Source organism: Phyllostomus hastatus, unplaced genomic scaffold (genome assembly GCF_019186645.2).
Source record: "Phyllostomus hastatus isolate PE091 unplaced genomic scaffold, TTU_PhHast_1.1 phas_scaffold_28, whole genome shotgun sequence".
In the NCBI taxonomy this organism is placed as follows: Eukaryota; Metazoa; Chordata; class Mammalia; order Chiroptera; family Phyllostomidae; genus Phyllostomus; species Phyllostomus hastatus.
This window is the reverse complement of record NW_025334022.1, coordinates 9,916,104-9,933,896: the sequence shown is the minus strand read 5'-3', so window position 1 is coordinate 9,933,896 and position 17,793 is coordinate 9,916,104. Positions and strand designations below refer to the sequence as shown.

The window sequence follows — 17,793 nt, the reverse complement described above, 5'->3', positions numbered from 1 at the left end:
TAAAAATAAATGGAACCATATATCATATTTTTGGACTGCAAGAATTACCTTCATCAAAATACTCATGCTACCCAATGTAATTTATAGATTCAATGCAGTCCCTATTAAAATACCAATGACATATTTCACAGATAGAGAACAAAAATTTCAGAAATTTATATGGAGCCATAAAAAAGCCTGAATAGGTGCAGCAATTTTGAGAATGAAGAACCGTGTTCATGGGGTCTCCATACCTGCCATCAAACATTACAAGGCCATGGTAATCAAAAGAGTATGTTATTGGCTTCAGAACAGCCACATAAAACAATGGAATAGGACAGAGAGTGCAGAAGTAAACCCAAGTCTCTATAGTCAATTAATATTAGAGAAAGAGGGCAGAAACAAAATATGGAATGAAAATAGGTACTTCAAGAAATAGTGTTGGGAGAACTGGACAGCTACACACAAAAAAATGAAACTTGATCGCCAAATTTCCCCATACACAAAAATAAACACAAGGTGGATGAAAGACTTAAATATAACTCATGATACCATAAAAGTCCTAGAGGAATAGATAAGCAGGAAAATCTCAGATATTCCATGCAGCAGTATTTTCACCAATATGTCCCCTAGAGCAATGGACATAAAGGAAAGAATAAACAAATGGGATCTCATCAAAATAAAAAGCTTCTGCATGGGTGAAAAAAAAGATAATTGAAGTGAAAAGAGAACCAACTGTATGGGAAAACATATTTCCCAGTGTTACCACAGACAAGAGTTTGGTCTCCAAAACATGAAAACCTCACACGACTCCACTCCAGAAAGACAAAAAACCCAATTTAAAAATGTGCAAAGGAGTTGAACAGACATTTCTACAAGGAGGACATACAGAGGGCCTAGAGGTGTATGAAAGGATGCTCACTATCACTAGCCATCAGAGGGATGCAAATTATTACCACAATGAGATAACATTCATGCTGTTGAGAATGGCCACCATAAACAAATCAGCAAACAAGAAGTGCTATTGACTGTGGAGAAAAGTCAATCCTAGTGCATTGTTGGTGGGATTGCAGACTGGTGCAGCCACTGTGGAAAACAGTATGGAATTTCCTCAGAAAACCAGAAATGGAATTGCCTTTTGACCTGGCCATTCCACTGCTAGGATTATATCCTAAGAACCCTGAAACACCAATCAAAAACAGCCTATGCCCTCCAATGTTCATAGCAGTACAATTTACAATAGCCAAGTGCTGGAAGCAACCTAAGTGCCCATCAGTAAATGAATGGACCAAAAACCTATGGTGCATTTACATGGTGGAATACTACACAGCAGATAGAAAGAAGGAGCTCCTACCCTTTGCAACAGCATGGATGGAACTGGAGAGCATTATGCTAAGTGAAATAAGCCAGACAGTGAAAGACAAATACCATATGATCTCACCTTTAATTGGAACATAATCAACAAAACAAACAAGGAAGCTAAATATAACCAGACACATTTAAATTAAGAACAAACTGACAGTGGCCAAAGGGGAGTTAGGAGGACATGAAGGTGGGGAAAGGGAGAATGATTTTCAGAACAACTGGGAAGGACTCATGAACAAAGCCAAATGAGGGTGGGATCAGTGGAGGGCATTTGGGATGGCTAGGGGTGTAGGGAGTGGTGGGGGTGAGTGCAGACAAGTGTACTTGAACAACAATAAACAATAAAAAATAAAATAAAATAATAAAATAAAATAAAACAAAGAAGTTTATAGAGAAAAATAGAATTCTACTCAAAGCCAGGATTTTAATATTTCAATCAGGTGCACATGCAACTCTCTGGGTTACTGTTCCTCAGGTGCACTTCTTTGAGTACCACTCTTCTCAATTTCAAGGCACATGAGATAATGAGAGGAGTAACTTCTCCCTTTCTTTCTGACATAAAATTTGAGACAGGTACAGGAAAATTACTATAGATACCCCCATTAAAATGGGGAAATAAGAGGCACATAACAGTCAACAAACACGGCAATTATAAAATCCAAGTAGTCATCTCTTGCAGTTCTTTGAATAGGGATGACTCCCTAGTATCTCTTCTCTGTGGTTCTTAGATTTGCATTGTGGGTTTTGTTTTGGTTCTCTGAGTCACCTTTCATTTTTCCCTAAGAAGTGGTCTGTATTTAAAATGTGTAACCTCAGTCTTCTTCACTCAGAAAATTTTGGATGTCCAAATGCCTCTTTTTCTTCCCTTATCTCTTTCAGTTAAAGTTGAAGCAATTCCTTTAAAACAGTTGGGTCTATCCTGTGTGTCAAAATATAATCTATTCCATGAAGAAAAAGGCACACTTACAAACTTCTCTACCATGGGATACTGTGAGGATGCTATAATTTAATTTCAGACATAATCTTGTGATCCTGAGAATGTGTTTTGTCTGTCTGAAAGTGTTTATCAGCTACAGACATTGATCTTTCTAAGAGAGGCTGCTACATAAGATTAATAAATGTTCATAAATAGATATGCAAGTGTACTTTATGGTTGAGAGTGCATTTAAAATATGTGAATATATGTGAGCAAATGTGTAACTGTCGGAGTGTAAAAATATGAAAGTTTGGGAGCAAAAGTGTAGGACAATGTATATGGATATAAAAGTGAGAGTGTGAAAGTATGAAAGTGTGAAGAAGAGTGAAAAAGTATGGATTGGAATTGCTGAAAATAGGCAGAGTTTTTCAAAAGTGACCTCCAGAGCCATAGAATTAAATAAAACCTATGTAGTCGTTATGGATGAACTCCATCCAGGTAGATACCACAAAGTTTGATTCCTCACACAGAATGTAGGGAAGAGATGTGGAGAGAACAAACCTGACTATAGTGGAGAAGACCGACCTGGGTCCAGTTTGGGCTACCCAGCTTCCCACCTGTGTGACTCTGGGCACATGCCTCAGGGTTACCATTTCCTCGCACTCTTGCTAACAATGGGCCAGTAGGTCATTCAAAATAGGTTTTAAAATGGAATCAGATTCCTATTTATTTTCTCAGGAATTTATTTCTGAAGATGGCTCTTTTTATTTTTTTTTAAGATTTTATTTTTTTAAATTTATTTTTAGAGAGGGACTGGAGGGAGAAAGAGAGAGAGAGAAACATCAATGTGTGGTTGCTGGGGGTCATGGCCTGCAACCCAGGCATGTACCCTGACTGGGAATCGAACCTGTGATGCTTTGGTTCGCAGCCCGCGCTCAATCCACTGAGCTACACCAGCCAGGGCTGAAGATGGCTCTTTTTAAATGTAATTATCTCATGCAGAATAGTGAAAACAAGCTTATTTGGGTACAAGTGCAGTCTTGTTCTGGATGACTCTTTTTTTGTGGGTCCCTGAATTATGAGATGGCTTTGTCATATTTAGAGTACCTTAGATTAAACAGAGTACTTCTTATTATCAATCTTCTTATTAATTAAAATTTAAAAATAAAAATAATTTGCCCCGTTATCTTCCAAAATCAATAAAGGCCATAAACAGTTGTCTCTCAAACCAGAAAAACCTGAATTTGTATAAACAGTGTGCTTACTTCTGTACTGTAATGATGAGGTCGTGAGGTCCTCTGCAAAGTTACTTACTTTTTCATTTCTTGTTTTATCATAAAATGATAAAAAATTACTTAAATTCAGGCATCATTACCTATTTGTTTTGTTTCTTAGCATTTCCTAAGGAAAGAAAATTCACAAATATGACAAGCTTAGTTTCTCTCCTTGTGGTCCTTTGTTAGAGTCTGTCTCTCTTTTCTGGAAGCTTGATCTTCACTTCATTATCATGATACACAATTTGGCCCACAGATTGCCTCAGTGTTGGTTTGTTTTCTCTGTACGTGTGGAGCTCATCCTCATTAAATCTCTCCTCCTTATTAGAGTCCTGGTGACTAGTGTAATGGAAAAATTTTCATTTCACTCTTTATATGGACTTCTGTTTGATAAAAAAGATTTACTCACATGCATTACTTAGGTGCTCCTTTCTCACCTGCATCTTCTCTTTCTCCAGGCTTTAACTTTTCTAAGTTTGTTTCTCTCTTTTTTACATTTAATTGTTGTTAAAGTATAGTTGTCTCCATTTTACCCCCACCACTTCCTTACCCCAGCCATCCTCACTCCCCACTCTTGATCCCACTCCCTTTGTTTTTTTGCCCATGTGTCCTTTGTACATGTTCCTGAAAACCCTTCCCCCTTTTCCTCCCATTATCACCCCCACTCTGGTTACTGTCACTTTGTTCTTAATTTCAATGTCTCTGGTTATATCTTGCTTGTTTGTTTGTTTGTTTGTTTTGTTTATTAGGTTCCACTTACAGATGAAATCATAAGTATTTGTCTTTCACTGCCTGACTTGTTCATTCATTTTTAGTTTTGGGAGGATTGCATGAGCATTGAAGAGAGTTTTAATGCTGTGCTGATAAAGATGCCAGAGAAAGAATATATTAACCTTGTGACCCATGTATTTATACCCATGCATATGTTAATCTTTTTTCACAATTTTCAGTTTATTCAAAAGTTTAAAAGTTAAAAGGCAGATATTTTCCCCTAAAACAAATTATTCCCTGCCACTATCAAACACACAGACTATTATCACCCCTGTTAAATCTGCTTACCCGTGCTTACCACACACTCTTACAAAACATGTGGTAGTCAACACCCCAACTATTTGGTAATACAAAGAAACTACAATTTTACACAAAAGATTCCCATTTACTTCCTTTTCACTAACAGACCATGAGTGAGAGATTAAAGGGCAGATACATTTCCTTCAGCTAGAATTAATTCTTCCTTAACGTTGTATTTCTTCCTATAGATGTTAAAACCCAAAGCAGTTTCACTTACTACTATAACTTTGAATTTAATTTTTCTTTTCTGAATGGCTAAGGTAGGACATGCTTTCCTTTCAAAGATGATCTTAACAACATCAAGACTGGCAGGAAGTAGTTCCCCAGCTGTAGCTTGGACATGATGCTCTGCAACAGGTAAAGTTACCACACAGATGCAAATGATATTTTCAGAGTTATCAAAATTTAAAAATAAGAATGCATTTATATGGAGTCTCCACAATTATCAGACAGAGCAAAATCCCTTTAACCATGGTGGCAGCTGTAAAAGAGAAGGCACTTTGTGCTGAAATGCAGAGGTTGTCTCATGGGAGAATGCCACAGCAGGGTCCCAGGTGTACCCAAGGGTACTGGGTTACCCTTTCCAGTGGAGAGAAACATCCCTCAGGAAGGCATCTGCAAAGGAAAACTCTCTAATTGTGATTCCAAATCAAAATGGTACTTAAAATTAGGAAAGAAGAAATACAAACACACACAAAAAAGAAGATAAGCAGTTGAACCAAGGATTGAGCAGGAAACTTGACAAAGATCTGCAGGCTGCCTCTGAACAGCAACTTCTATTGGGCTGGTTCCTTCACCACTTCAAAAGAGCTTCTGGAGACCAAGCAGGAGTAGCACCTTAGCCAGGAAGATTCCAGGCCTCCTGCCTCTGTCTGGCTCTCCTTACTGTTTTCCCAGGATAAACCAAATTCCCATTGGCAGTGCTTGCAGGTATTGCTGGTCCATGGCAACATCCAACTGAGGGATTTTTTGATATAGCTGTGAAGAGAAAGTGAGTGTTTTTCACGTGATCTGGGACTCCTTGGCAGTGACCAATGGCTTTAGGGGCCTTCTAAGAGCAACAGTGAATCAAGCTGGTATTCCCCCATCAGCCCTCAGAAAAGACCCATAAGTATTTCTGATGGGTGGGAAGATAAAAATCAATGAATTGAGAGTCTTTAGCCTAGTGTCATAAATAACGTGCACCATGAATGGAGGCTTTAAAAAGCCACTCGCCTGGGGTGGGGTATGGGGAGAAACTACCATCACCACCCCTCCAGAAAATGGTGGATCATTCTCTTCAGCCAGAATGCTGACTGCTGAAGTTTTCATTATTGCTTTCTTTCCTTAGTACTATGGAACTTTTAGCTGTAAAGGTAAAGAAATAATTGGTGGGCTTGGCAGAAAGCATATCACAAAATCACAGGAACTGGCTATTATTCAGTAAGTACATGTTAAAATTTCAATAATATTGGATGATACCCGTTTTTTCCCCTTCATTCTGATGAACTTAGGAAAACTATCAAATTGGCTCACGATGCTTCTAGAGAAGCTGCTTATGGCTGAAGTAATAGAAATGGTTGACTTTGTTTACCAGCTTCTCAGATGTACAATGGAAAGGGATCTACTCAACTATCACATTTCAGTTGAGTTTACCAGGACATACTGGTGGGTTCAATAAACTTTTTGGAAGCTCTTTCGAAAGAGTGTGTGAGAGGAACACTGCGATGTTATGCAAAAAACTCTACTCTGTTTAGGATTCCATTCCAAAGATACTATTTTGCTGCTTTCATGTAGGAAGGTATTGGCCCTCATGCAGTCAGGCCCTCAAAATGTTTGTGGATGTAACTGATGAAGATTCAGTCCTTGTTCTTGTAGTCAGTCTCAGGGTAATTACTTGTTGCCACTGTTGGCTTAAGAATATCAGATTCTGAAGCCCTGGCTGGCGTAGCTCAGTGGATTGAGTGAGGGCTGGGAACCAAAGTGTCCCAGGTTTGATTCCCAGCCAGGGTACATGCCTGGGTTGCAGGCCATAACCCCCAGCAACTGCACATTGAAGTTCCTCTCTCTCTCTATCTCCCTCCCTTCCCTCTCTAAAAATAAATAAATAAAATCTTAAAAAAAACACTTAAAAAATAATTTCAGATTCTGGAAACTCATAGAAGTTTTGGGTATCATCAGTGCTTTTTATTTAAAAAGAAATTGCATCAGGTCTCTCTGATATATTCCCAGTCAACACCTTCAAAAAAAGAATTGCATGCTATTTTCTAAACTCCAGAGGCTCCAATCTTATGTTCCCATTCACAGCAAAAACTCAAAATTAGATCCTTGGCTTTCTCAGAGATAGGAACTTCTGGAGGGAAAGTCAAAGTTTCCTTCCAGTTCATCACCTTCTTATATGTCTCTTGAGGGGTCTTGGAACAGAAAGGTGGGTAGCCAGGGAGCATCTCATACATGCTCACTCAAAGTGACCACCAATCACAGCGTGTGTTGTACTCGGTCTGCATAAACACATCAGGAGCAATGTAGTCAGGAGTACATACTGTGGAAAAGGCTTCCTGACATCTATTTTTTCCAGGTTTCTTCTTTCCTTTTGGAATTCATGTTCTGGAAAGTGAAATCACTGTGAAGTCTGTGGCTCAAATTCTTATAAAATTTTGTCCTATGTACTTTTTTCAGGCCTGTGCAAAGGCCAAAGTCAGAAAGTTTTACATGGCTTTTGCTGTCCAGGAGAAGGTTGCCTGATTTGATGTCTCTGTGGATGAATCCAAGTTAATGAATGGAGTCTGTGGTTATTACTCTTTCTGCTATATAAAACTGAGTCTCCTTCTCTGTCAAGGTGTCTTTGTTTTTTTTAACAGTAGAGTCATCATGTCCCCTCCAGGCAGGAACTACATGATTAGGTAGAGGTTTGGCTTATCCTGAAAACTAGAACATTTTCATAACCCACAAACTGTCTGCCTCCACTAGAATGTCACACTATGCACAAATGTGGCCAACCTATTCTTTTTCAAGCATATCTGCTTTAAGGAGTATTTTCATTGCATACACATGCATTGTGTCTTTCTTCTGAACAATCCACACCTCACCAAATGCTCCTCTGTCTATTACTTTTAAGGACTCAAAATCTTCCAATCCAAGTCTTAGTCTCTTCAAAGAAAGAAACTCTGTTTCCTTCTGAACATGAACTGATCTCCTGAACCACTTCTCATCTTTTAGGCCTTCTTCTTTCATCACTTTTTCTAATTCTTTTGTCTTATTTCTTATTCTTCATGTTGAGTGATAAGGTTGCTATAAGAATGCTACAGCTCTGGCTGGTGCAGCTCAGTGGATTGAGTGCTGGCCTGTGAACCAAAGGGTCACTGGTTTGATTCCCAGTCAGGGCATGTGCCTGGGTTGTGGGCCAGGTCCCCAGTAGGGATCGTGTGAGAGGCAACCACACATTGATGTTTCTATCCCTCTCTTTCTCCCTCCCTTCCCCTTTCTCTAAAAATAAGTAGATAGATAGATAGATGATAGATAGATGATAGATAGATAGATAGATAGATAGATAGATAGATAGATAGATAGATAGATATAGATAGATAAGAATTCTCCAGTGTCACATTTGTTATTGCCACCTTTTCTTTTGTGTGATTACTCATGGATGAACAAGGCATTGACCCTGTCATTGCAATGGCAGAGCCCTGACAGGGAGGCTGGGCTGCAGGCTGTGGACAGCCACAGATGCAGGCGGGCCAGAGGTTTTGAGGTGCAGACAAAAGCTCCAGCAGCAGCAGCCAGCTGGCCAGAGTAGGGGAAGGGACAGTTGAGTTGCTCTGAATTAGAGGACTAGGGGCATTTACTAGTGAGAAAAACAAGAAGCTCCCCAACTTCCTAAAAAGACGGCAGCACAGAGAGGCCAAGGCAGCCAGTCTCCCTATTGTGGAGATGGGCTGGTGGTCAGGCCTTCAGCCAGGTGTATATATTAATCTTGTGAGCCATCTGTGTTTAAATTTTTATGTTGCCTGGGATGAAGTAATTTATGCCTAGATGTCCAGTCATTGAACACAGTCATGCACCAGAATTATATGCTATGTACTGATATCTGATATCAGGAATCCCTAATGACACAACCTTTGCAGATTTTAATGTGTCTGTTTGCTTGAAGATTAAAACTGAGCTCTTGAGGACCCCTGAAAAGTAACTCAGACATGAGGCATTTAGGGGAGGAAGGTCACCACACATATCTCAGACCTGCCTTCATTCTCTTTTCCTTTGAGTCTTGGTGTCATTCATAGCAACTGGTTGTTGAGATTGGAGCATTGTGGACTTTGAGATTATGTTCCATCTTGTATATCTGTTATGGCAGTCCTTAAAAGGGATTGAAATCCAGGTCTATGTTTTGTTGGAAAAAACAAACCTGTTAATGGGCCTTTGTGTTTTCCATAACCTACTGTTTGATATGTATTTTTTCCTTTTAATTCAGTTTTAAAAAAGACTTGCTGATATTACCTTTGATATTTTATTTATTAACTTATTAATTGGATTAGGAGAGGTATAAATGACTGATGCCTAGATTAATGATTTACCTCTGAGGAAGGATTTGTATTTTTCAGTTTCCATAGAAACCTAACAATAGACAGAAACTTACAATGACATTCTGTTTTCAATGACACCTGGGTTATGTCTATATAGCCTGGAAGTAGAAATATTTAGCAGTGGATGTAGTGGCAGGAAAAAAGGGATACCTTCATCAATACCAGACTTATTGTCTACCATTATTATGAGCTTGTATATTTTTGAGGGGGAGGATGTAACCTGGGACAAGGGCCATCTGATTCCTCTAGTTGCTCCTGCTGAGGGAAGACTGTTCTAATCATGCCCATCATGCCCTATATACTACTTATTCTGTCATTTCAGATGACAACTGTGATGGGAGGGTGTGATGATTTCTGAGTTCTGGAAAGAGAGGTTCCTGAACATATTTGAATAACCCCCATCTCTTCCCCTTTTTTAACCCTATCCCCCTTTTTCACCCTATCTCCTTTTGTACCCTAGTGGTAGGTAGCCACTTCCTGCTGTTACTTCCTCTGTGCAATCTCAATGATACCTTTTCTTACCTCCCACTTTCAGGATTCCAACTTAAATTATTGGAGCTTTATTAGTATATTTTAGTGGTGTCATTTTAATCCAATTCTTCATGATACTTGAATCCCTGCATTGATATTTGCACACTTAAATAAGCACTCTCCTCTCACAAACTTCACCAGTTCACTTTGTCAGGAAAAGAGCTTCACCCGTCAATTCAGCTTGTAGTACTGCGCAAATCAATTGGGGGCATTCAAGGGCAGGTGGGACTTGCTATCAAGGTCTCTAGTTGGGTGAGGCCACTGCTTGATACCTGGAGGTGAGGGGCGCTGCCTGGGCTCAATGGTTGGGTGTGCCCGTTGGCTGGGCTCTTTTTCAAGTAGGTCTCCAGGGTGAGCCCCATGGTTGGACAGGGCTGCTGATTGTCATCTGCAGCAAAGTGTGGCCACTAGTTAGTCTGTGTAATCACCTCCAGTTAAGTGGGGCCTCCAGCTGTGCTCCCCAACCAACCAGGTGGTACCTCTAGCTAAACTCGATATTCAAGCAAGGATGTATGCCAAGCTTTACAGGTGTATGGGGCCTTATATGGTGCTCTGAAATCAAGAAGGTGATCACAGACTATACCCCAAAATTGGACAGTTCCACAAACTGTGTTTTTTAATAATTGGGTAAGCTGTTGTCTGTGTTTTCTTGTTGTGCAAGGTTATTACCTAGGCTCTTTGGTTCAGTGAGTCCTCCAACTTTACCCTGCAGTTGAATGGAGCTGGAAACTGTATTTATTGGGGCTGGGTTTCTCTCCTGGCTCTCTGCTGAGGTTGGATTGCAGTTTGTGTTTCTTTATTGGGCAGAGTCACAGGATGAGTTCCCTGAATAGGTGAGGCCATAGGTTATCTTCAGTAATCAGGCAGGACTGATCTGCTTCTGGGTGACATTGCAGAAAGCTCCGTGGCTTGGTGGTACATAGATTGGGCTCTGAGGCTGCTCAAGGTCACTGTTCAGGCTCCCTGGTTTTGTAAAGTCAGATGCTATACTCAAGAGTTGATCAAGGTTGTTGGCTTGACTCCCTGACCAGGTGGGTCACTGAACGTGCTCTGAACTTTCCAGGTGTCTGCAGATACACTTCCCACAAGGGCAGGACTCATTGCTGCTATGCTCAGCAATGAGTTAAGACTAAAAATTTTCTATGCTTTCAGGCAGGCCACAGGATATGTTCCACAGCTGCTGGGCATATTTGACCATGTTTTCCAGAGAGGTGGGATTAGAAGTTGTGCTTAGAAGTTGGGCAGGACTAAAAATGTGCTTCTCTACCTAGATGATAAGAGATGGATCAGTGAATTTGCAGACGGTTCAATAGAATGTACTCAATCTGAAGAAAAGAAACAAAATAGACTGAAAAAAATGAACAGTCTTAGTGACCTGTGGGGCAATAACAAATGCCCTAACATTCATATAATTGGAATCCCAGGAGAAGACAGTGGGACTGAAAAGATATTCAAAAAATAGCTGAAAGCTCTCCAAATTTTGTAAAAGACATATACCTAGAGATTCAAGATATTGAAAGAATCCCAAATATGATAAACTCTAATAACTTCACATCAAGAGACATTCTAATTAAACTTTTCAAAACTAAGGAAAAAATACTGAAAAGCCTGAGAGAATACAATGACAGTAAATTTTTCATCTGAAACCATGGAGACCAGAAAGAAGTGGCACAATATTTTCCAAGCACTGAAAGAAAAAAACTAAAGTCTGCAAATTTTATATCTTGGGATAATATATTTTATGGATAAAAGGAAAATAAAAACATTCTAGGAAAACTAAGAAAATGTGTTTATAGAAATCCTACCCTTAAAGTGTTTCAGAAAATAACTCACACGCAGGAGAGATGGCGGAGCACAATCCTTTATTACACACTCAGGCTCAGAGGAGAAACCCCAAATTCTGAGCCACGAACTCTGACCTTCTCAGAGTTTAAATAGCCCCGAGCTTCCTGCCTACGTGGCGAAGCAAGGTTACAGAAGCCCAAATGCAGAAGTTAGATCTAGTTACCTTATTTGGATAAAACAAAGAACAAAGCACAGGGGCTCAACACAGAAGCACTGGAGCTCAACACAGTGGTTGCCCGTCACATTCCCCCCTTTGATGCTATAAGGTGTTTTATCCCTTTAGCATCACTATACACCTGGCTATATGGCTGAGGACCTTGGGAGGGTTGCAACTGCTGATACTGCTGTTGGTACCACTGGAGGGCTAGCACTTTGGCGGCTGCCCTATGAGTCACTGTGGCCCCAAGTGTTGGATCAAGGTCCAGAGGATGCAGAGTCCCATATGCCTGACACCTCCGGGTCTGGTATCCTATGGTCCTGTGTATCACTCTAGTCTGGTATACCTTCCCTCCTCAAGTGCAGAGGGATTGCTGTGGCTGAACGCAACCCCATGGCTTGTCAGTGGAGGAGCTGAAAGCCGACCCTGGGAGATAGTAAGAGACCACTCACCACTGAGCATAATCCTATGCCCGGGGGTATTACATTTGCAGGCTGGGGCTGAGACAGGGGCCGCATTTGTTAAGCGAAGCATGCAATAAACCCAAATGCAGAGACCAAACAGAGATAAACTATTCCTAGGGTGATCCACTCGGCGGGATTTGATTCTGCAGGGGTCACAGTCACTAGTCCAATTCCCAGTGCTCCTGCGAAGGTGCCAATTAAAGTCAGGTACCCTGTAGAACAATGGTCCATTCCCTTGTGTCTTCTTTACTGGCTGGCGTCCTCCAGTGCCTCAGCATGGGTATTCTAGGTGCAGGCCTAGTCCTCGGGTCGTCGGGATCTGCTGCTGTTTTGGCCCGGCTGTAGTGGATCCAAGGGGTGACTCCTGCAACCTAGGCAAAGCTAGCGGCAACAAGTCTGTCCAGGGAAGTCCAGTTTCCTGGTAGAATTTAGCTAAGGTTCCATTTTCTGTCCACACCCTTGATCATACTGTGAGTGCTTCTGACAAGCCTGGTTGCTGAGCACTGTGCTGGGCGAAGCACCAGAACCCCAAGGGAGCTCATAGGCTGCTGGAGCAGGTGAACCTGATTGAGCACTGTGAAAGGCCATGACAGAGGACTGCACGGACGGCTGTGGGGGCACTTCAGATACACAGCAGTGCCCTCTGCAACTCGACGTGAAGAGTAGGAGTGTGTTCAGGATGTGTTTCTGGTGTTCTTTCCTTAATTCAGCCAGGCGCTTCAGCAGCATGTGCGTTCCCTCCCAGCACCGTTCCTGGGATGGGGCCACCGGGGTGGGGGGGTGGTCGTCCATGTACTGCAGAATCGTCAGGTTTGGCCCCCTCTTAGCGAGGGGCTTCAGGTCTCCTGCTAGGGCTTCCCCAAATAAGGTTGGGGAGTTCTTAAACCCCTGGGGCAGTTTAGTCCAGGTCAACTGAGTCTTGAGTGCTGTGTGTGGATTTTTCCATTCAAAGGCAAAAATGAGTTGGCTGGAAGGTGCCACAGGAATGCAGGAGAAGGCATCCTTCAGATCAAGGCAGGTAAACCACATTGCGGTTGGGGGAAGCTGGCTTAGGAAGGTGTACAGGTTCAGGACAACCAGATGGAGGGTGATGGCTGCTTCATTGGCAGCCCACAGATCCTGGACAGGCCGGTACCCGCTCCCATCCAGCTGCCATCATAGGTCTGGGCAAATGTGGCCCCATGTTATGGAGCCAATCTTCTCTGAGCTCCCACGCAGGTGCTATAACTTGGGGGACCCACCTCCCAGTCACATCTTGGGTGGGGGAAGTTTTTCTTTATCTCCCTGGCCCAGAGCATGGCCACAGCTATTCAGCATATCTAAGTGACCAGCTGAAGGCTATAGGTATGTCAAATGACTATGCCATGGATTAGCTGTAAAGCTGTTGCTGTAGAAAACAGCCCTGCAAGTTCTTGCTCTATGTCCCTCCCCCAACTCACACCTGTGGAGGAAGGGGTGAAGACATCTTAAAATCTCCTGGATGCCTTGAGTTCTGGACCCCATTTTAAATGCCCATTTGGGTTCCCCTCTCTTGGCTGCACCCTGAAATAATCTCTCATTTCAGATACACACCCACTTAAATTATTTTAAAGGACAATGGATGAAGGTCTTATCTTCTTGTAACTACTTCTGGCTGGAAATGGACATTGTCCTACCTACCTGTGGGTCAGGGGTGCCCTGAAGGGGGGGGGGTGCAGCATGGAGGGAGTCCTTCCTATAAGGGGAAGGACCTTACAGAATCCTGGTCAGTTGGCTGTCACCAGGAAGTCGCAGGCTTGGTGTCCAAAGACTGGCATTACTGGACCGTTGGCATCCTGGTCATATTCTGGAGATGACAGATTTGGAAAGAGTTGGAAGGCACAATTAAATCATAACTACTAGATGGCGAAGGCAGGAACTTAAGTAAAGAATGGCTGATCTCGAGGAAGGTGTACAAGGCATGCTACACCTATCCAAAACTCTTGTGGCCCATTATACTTCACTCGGGCTGAGGGGAATATATTAGGATTTCCCTCCTTTCAGATACTTGGGCCCTTCCTGTCCAAGCCATCAAGACAGAAAAGGGAAAATCAGTTCTAAAGTGAAGCCCACAGATCACCTGAACTGCTCACCAACCCAACCACTCAGTTCAGCCAAACTGTTGAGTTTCAGGGGATGATGATGAAGAATGAGCTCCTTAAGTGAGGCCTATATTGCAACCAATCACTCAGATAATGAAATCATAGGCATACATCCTATGAAAACAGAAGAGCACACAGGGTAATTCACACAATAGTCCCCAAAGCAGTCTTTGTGCCTATGAGACTGTCTTTTGGGAAGACATTCAGTTGCAAGGTCTTTCCTGCAATGACATTTAGCAATGGCAATTTGACAGGTCCTCCATACCTGTAAATTGTACATCTTTGATGATATTACAAAACCAGTTTCAACTTTCAAACAAAAAGATGCTTTCAAGACAGTTAGCTGCATCATTCTGGTGTCCAATACTGAGCATCGCGATTTTCCTTGAACCACAATTTTTCTCCTTAAGATCAGCCTCACTGTTATTAAAGGGACTACTTTGAGTTCCGCTTTTCATTTTGACTGTTCGTTTGCATAAACACACCAAGAGCAGCCTGGATCACATATGATCTTTAATTCTGCTTTGCTGGAACTCACACAGGGAACCTTTAGGTTGGCTTCTCAGTCCACCCCTCGGGGCACAGAAACAGAGCCACACATCCACTATCTGGCTTCGCCTATACTAGTTGTTTCACTCAGATCCTTGAGGCTTCTATTGTGCCCACAGGTTCCTTTTTGGCTATATTTCATGAAAGCAAACTTCGTTCCTTCCCTGGAAAGACTGCCATGAACTACACAACCAACCAAAGTACCAGGCTTTTCTCGTGGGCTTACACTAGCTTCGCAAGCCAATCCCAGTTCCTCAGGGCTTTCTGGTGATGACCAGAACCCATACATACCTCCTTCAGATGTGACATTCCAGTCAAGGTCTTGGTTAACAAAACCACTATTAATGACTGGTCTTATTGGTTTTATGCAAAGAAACCTTATGTCTTCACTCACTCCTTCAGAATGCCAAATTCTGGAGGGATCAGGTAGGGAGAAAAATACAAAGCGTGAAGGAAAATCCTTTCCCTTCTGATATCTACCAGACTTCTCAAAACCTTCACTTCCAGACTTTCTGCAACACTCACAAACCCTCTATTCTTTTTATATACAGCTTCTGATATCCACCTGATATAAACCAGATTGCATCTCCATGCCTTATACCTTCTATTATTAACTAACACCATGTAATGCCTTCCTAAAACTTTTACTTTTCCATTCATTTTTGCAGTTTCCCACAGACCTTCTTCATTTATGTATATCATATTTTTTTATTTACTTTCCTACAGAGTGTGAAGTTTCAACCTTCCCTGGAATCCTCAATTTCCTTTTTAGAGTAGATACAGAGCAAAATCCAAAACACAGAGTTCTAGAACAATACAGAGGTAGGGGCATTCTCTTGCACCAATGCATCCATCAGTGCCTCACAGAGACATGCTCCTTCAGGCCTGGTCTCTTGGCAGAGACATACCCCCTTTGCCTCTGGCTGAAGCACTCATCAGCCCCAAATGACCCTTCCTGGGTCCCGAGTGGCAAAGGCATTCTCCCCAACCAGTTACAGATGACCTTTCCCTAGGTCTTACAGGTGACCTTAAACAGGTCTTCCAGTACAGAGGGTTTCTGATCAGAAACAACACCAATGTTAGAAATTTGCTCTTTTCCCACAAAACCAGAAAACAAATACTTGAGGTTTCCTTTACTCCAGGTTTAAAACTTTATGTTCTTTATACACAGTTTTACTCATTCAGATTTAACCATCATTCTATTTTAATCCTGGTTCCTTTCCCACTCTGGGAAGGACTATACTTCAACTCAGTACCTAAACTCAGCATGTGACAGCCAAAAGTCCCTAGCACTGCAGGTACCTTCCACTAAAATTCCCTAGATTTGCAGGGACATCCTGCAGTTTTCTGAAGCTCAGACCCTGCAAACACCCTATAGGTCAGATGTTCACCCTTGGACCTCAGTTCATGTCCTTCAGAACCAGAGCCATTCTTATCAGACCAGTTACACAGAGAACCAGACTGATGCAGTGCCCACACAGCAGCAGCACACAGCCCATGATCTGAAGAGAACCCTTAGCCCACCACCTTGCCCAGTTCCAAGATGGGGATGCCCATGCATGCTCAGTCCTCCATGGTGTGGCACTCATGTGGCTCATCCTCCATTTTACCCAAAATGGTGGCATACCCACATGGCTTGCTGTCCGATCTCCAACATACATGTGATATAGTACTGTGGCAGAAACCTCCCCTCTCCCCCATGATGAATTCTCCCGATCGGCGCAGACAAAGGAAAAGGGGATCTTTTGCATGCCCACATGGCCTGTCCTCCCACGAGAGACTTGGATTGTCTTATCTGAAGGCTGCCCGTGTAGAATTTGGGTTAAACTCCCAGCTGCTGTGCCATATGACCGACCCAGGAACTGCAGGTGAGGGCCCAATCAGACTCCGTAAGCCTGGCTGGCTCGTGGAATCACAGATACATTCACACACACAGTCACACAGAATTTACAACTTTTCCTCCCCCGAGTAGGAGTCCGATGGTCTGAGCCATGGCTCAGACTCCTGAGTTTTTCTGGTTGAGAGGTGATCAGCCTCTCTCTGGCCTCGGGTCCAGTCCCCGGGGCACTTACCGATTCTGATTTGGCGCCTCCAACAGTTCGTGGTTCATCTCTCCCCTTCCGCCTGGGTCTTAGAGTGGTTGGGGATGCGACACGGGAGTCTCCGCCCTGGGAAGCCCAAAACAACAGGGGCACGTTCTCCTTCCCCTGCAGCAGGGCTCCCCCACCAAGCCCCCAGTTGTCTTCACTGGAGGTAAAATGCCTGCTCACGTGAGTCATTTCCCGGTCAGGGAACCAAAATGTTGCGGAAAATAACTCACACATGGGGGAGATGGTGGAGCACAATCCTTTATTACGCACTTGGGCTCAGAGGAGAAACCCCAAACTCTGAGCCACGAACTCTGACCTTCCGGGGTTTAAATAGCCCCGAGCTTCCTGCCTACGTGGTGAAGCAAGGTTTCAGAAGCCCAAATGAGGAAGTTAGATCTAGTTACCTTATTTGGATAAAACAAAGAACAAAGCACAGGGGCTCAACACGGCAGTTGCCCATCACAAACAAAAGGCTAAAGAAAGTACACTGAGCAGAAATGAAATGATAATAGACTAAAGTTTGAAACTTTAGAATATAAAGAACAACTCAGTTGGTAAAAATATAGGTTAAGTATGATGTTTCTTTGATAATTGAGATAAAAATTATAGTTTCATGTGATGTCATGTTTAATATACAGAGAAGAAATATGTAAGGCAATTATATTTTAAAAGCGAATAGGGTAAGGGGACCTAAATGGAAGATCTAAATGGAAGACCTAAGGTTTGTCACTTTACCCAAAATTGTGAATGTTGAGATCAGTTAACCATGATAAGTACATATACATATTGTAATATTTAGAGTAACCATCATGAAAACTATAGAAACCATTGTACTCTAAAACACCATAAATTAATCAAGATAAAATCTCTAAA

At 42.3% G+C, this 17,793-nt stretch overlaps 1 pseudogene; it reads right to left on the bottom strand.

The window, feature by feature from the left end:
- Positions 1-6,359: 6,359 nt before the first annotated feature.
- LOC123805031 lies at positions 6,360-17,109 on the bottom strand (annotated as a pseudogene).
- Between the last annotated feature and the right edge of the window lie 684 nt (positions 17,110-17,793).